This window comes from Octopus bimaculoides, chromosome 9 (genome assembly GCF_001194135.2).
Source record: "Octopus bimaculoides isolate UCB-OBI-ISO-001 chromosome 9, ASM119413v2, whole genome shotgun sequence".
Lineage (NCBI taxonomy): Eukaryota > Metazoa > Mollusca > Cephalopoda > Octopoda > Octopodidae > Octopus > Octopus bimaculoides.
Genome location: NC_068989.1, coordinates 89,661,334 through 89,665,507, shown reverse-complemented (window position 1 = coordinate 89,665,507; position 4,174 = coordinate 89,661,334).

Here is a 4,174-nt window from a genome sequence, read left to right as displayed (position 1 = left end):
TTTGGAGCTGCCACAATAGATAAAATAAAGTTAGCTCTCCATATACAGACTGGGTTTTGATTGATTATATCAGGCGTTTGGGAACCCTGTATACTAAAGGTAAGAATTCCAAACCCTTTCTAAAGGTTTACCCTGAGCCAAGAAAATTCATAGATCTTGAGATTAATATTTAGATATTCTTGTGTACTCTAGGCACAAGGCCCGAAATTTTGGGGGAGGGGTCCAGTCGATTAGATCGACCCCAGTACGCAACTGATACTTAATTTATCGACCCTGAAAGGATGAAAGGCAAAGTCGACCTCGGCTGAGATTAATATTTAGATATTTCAGTGAATGTTTAAGTTTTGTACAAGTTGAATAAGTTTTGGTTTAACTGATTAAGCTGTGATGGTGGTGGTAAGAGAATTTATAACCGTTTTCCCCAAACTGAACCATCAATTGGTGGGTTGATATGCTAAAAGTAATAGCTATACTGTAATCAATACATAGCTATGCCTCTCTTTCTCATATATCAGTGCATTTATGTCGTGTGTGTATGTATGTATGTATATATATATATATATACAGGTGTTTTTTTGTTTGCTGGAAGACTTCTATAATGGCAGTGACAGATGAATACAAACAAATAAATGTGTATATTCACATAGAGAGAGGTAAATACACAACACTATATATAGCCTATAACATACAGGACTATATACTGTATATATAGATATATATATATATAAGTATTTATACTCGTATTCCTAAATTCATATATATTTGTGTATACACACACTTTTTTTATATATATAGCCTATAACATATATACAACTCTACTGTATATATATATTTATATACTCATGTGCCTAAATTCATATATATGTGTGTGTTTATACACACAAATATGTATAATATATACATACACATGTGAAATGTGTGCTGTATGTAAAATGTAGGCAGGTATAAATGGAGTTTATAAAATTGCTTCATAATCAACCAGTTCAATCCCATAATGCAACACCTTGCTCAAGTGTCTTCTACCAAAGCCTGAAGTTGACCAATAACTTGAGTGGAAAATTAGTCAACAGAAACTGTGGGTGTACATTTTTTGCACCATTCAAGAAGCTGAAGTCATGTTGCCACCTTTTGCCCTGTAACATAGCAGTTCAACAAACAGATAACATCATCATCATTGTTTCCATATCCACTTTTCCAAAGGCGGCGAGCTGGCAGAATTGAGAGCATGCCAGGCGAAATGCTTAGCAGTATTTCATCTGTCTTTACATTTCTGGGTTCAAATTCTGCCAAGGTCGACTTTGCCTTTCATCCCTTTCTGGGTCGATAAATTAAGCACCAGTTGCATACTGGATTTGATCTAATCGCCTGGTTCCCCTCCCCCAAAATATCCACTTTACATGCTCGCATAGCTTTGGGCAGATTTTTTTTCTATGAGTTATTGCCCTTCCTGTCATCAAAGCTCGCCTTTTTCCAAGCACAGGGTCTCAGGTTCAGTCTCACTGCATAACACATAATGGGCCCTATTTCAGTTTGTGTCAACCAAATCCACTGACAAAGCTTTGGTCAGCCCGAGGTTATAGTAGACACTTGCCCATGGTGTTATGCAGTGGGACTGAACCTGAAACCATGTGCTTGGAAAGCAAGCTTCTCACCACACAGCCACGCCAATATATATATATGTATGTATATGATGGGTTTCTTACAAATCCACTCAGAAGGCTTTGATTTGCCTGGTGCTATGACAGAAAATACTTGCCCACGGTTTCACAGAGTAGGATTGAACTCAGAACCAAGTGGTCAGGAAACAAACTTCTTAACCACACAGCCATACCTGCATAGTGATGAACAAATTTTGTTAGACCTCTGAGACTGAGATGAGATGGAGGAGGAGGAAAGTATCTCTCTCTCATTGGAGACCAAGGTGCCTGGTGATGATGAATTAAACCAGGTGATGGCTATGGTGGGATTTTAAACTGAAAAGTACAAACAGCTGAATCAAATTTCAAGTAGCACCAACTCTGACATTTTCCAATTTTAACTAATCCACTACGGCACAACAACAACACCATCATTTGGAGACTTACTGCCACTAACACAAGCACCAGACTAAAACAGGGTCATTGCCCGTCTGGCTATTCAAATGGCAGGCTCTACTCAGATGCTCATTTCTTCGAAGATGGGTCTTTAAGCCTGAAATAAAGGTTTTTCAACTTTCATCTCCACATTGTTAATAACTTTCCTCACCTCCCCCTCCATTTATTATTCTAATCCACTCCCCTTCTCCTTTACTTTAACCCTTTTGATACCAACCCGGCTGAAATCACCTCTGGCTCTGTAGCACAAATGTCTTCTATAATGATAAATGCCAAAAGGAATTTGTGTGTGTCAGTGTGTCACACGATGACCCCCTCCCCCTCTCTCACTATTTATTGACACTTCTCCTTTTGCTGGGGTGAGACTAATAATAGGCATAGCGAAGGATGGGTGGTAGTAGATTGACAGTTGAGATGGTGATAGTAATAGTATGCGTTGTAGTTGTGATAGAGGCGGAGGTGACGGTGATGATGATGGTGGTGGTAGCTGAGGTGGTGATAGTAAGGGATGTGAAAGATAGTGGTGATGGTGGTGGAGGGGAAGGAGGTGTTGATGGTGGTGGCGTCAGAAGTCTGAATGGTGTGTATGGCAGTTGTGGTGATGGTGATGGTTCAGAAAGAGAGAGAGAGAAGGAAAGAGGTTAGATTAGACAGAAAAAAATTGTACTGATCCACTCCCCACCGCCACCCCCTCCCAAATGGAAAGACAAAATATGTTGTTTATCATGAAGCTTTGCATATTATATCGTTTTGACAAAAATTGTTCATTGCTTGAAAAATAATTGGTCAAGTTTAATAAAATTTAATACCAGCTACATGGTTCCGGGTTCAGTCCCACTGCATGGCATCTTGGGCAAGTGTCTTCTACTATAGCCTCGGGCCGACCAAAGCCTTGTGAGTGGATTTGATTGACAGAAACTGAAAGAAGACAATTGTAGACTGGTGCAGCTCTCCATCTGGCCAGCTCCTGTCAAACTGCCCAACCCATGCCAGCATGGAAAGCAGACATTAAATGATGATGATGATGACGATGACGATGATGCATATGTTCACCTGTTTCTTTCACTGAATCTGAGTGAGAGAGGTAGGTGGGAGTCAGAGTAAAAGAAAGTGGATGAACTAAACAGAGAGGGAGGAGGTGAAAATAGGGAGGAACAGGCGCAAGAAACCCAAAGGATAGGGAGAGGAGTAAGAGGATATGGGAGAGAGAATCAAAGAGATTTGTAGAGAAGGAGGAGTAAGAGCAAGACAGAGAGAGACAAAAATAGGGTAGGAGATGTGGTGGGAGAGAAAGAGTTATAGTGAGAGACAAATAGAAAGTGAGGGAATCAGAGAGAGAGGGAGAAAGAAATGAAGGGCCTCGCTGCTCTAATGATGTTATCTGTTTTCCAGTCCAAACAGACGGACATAAGAGGATCAAATATTTACAATAAATTTATTGTGCCCTCTCGTTTTGGTTCAATATTGTCACAGAAACAGCATTGCCCTCGTCACTAGACAAATCGGTGTAAATGAGGGATTATTCACTGCTGACCACTGAGTGGTCTTTAGCCTTAATAGAGGAGATTTAGAAACAGATAGATAGATAAGCAGGGAGATGGTCAGAAATAAAGAGAGAGAGAGATAAGCAGATATATACGTGTGCATACATACATACAGGCATACATATATAAAAAGCACCCAGTACACTCTGTAAGGTGGCTGGCATTAGGAAGGGCATCAAGCTGTAGAAACCATGCCAAAACGAGAGCAGATCTTGGTGCAGAACTCTGTTAAATGATGATGATGATGATAATGATTATATATATATATATATATATATATATAGGCACAGGTGTGGCTGTGTGGTTAGAAGCTTGCTTCCCAACCACATGATTCCAGGTTCAGTCCCACTGTGTGGCACCTTAGGCAAGTGTCTTCTACCATAGCCATGGGTCAACCAAAGCCTTGTGAGTGGATTCGGTAGACGGAAACTGAAAGAAGCCCATCGTATATATATATATACATATATGTGTGTGTGTGTGTGTGTAAGTTTTGTGTGTCTGTATTTGTCCCCCCACCATCGCTTGACAGCTGATGTT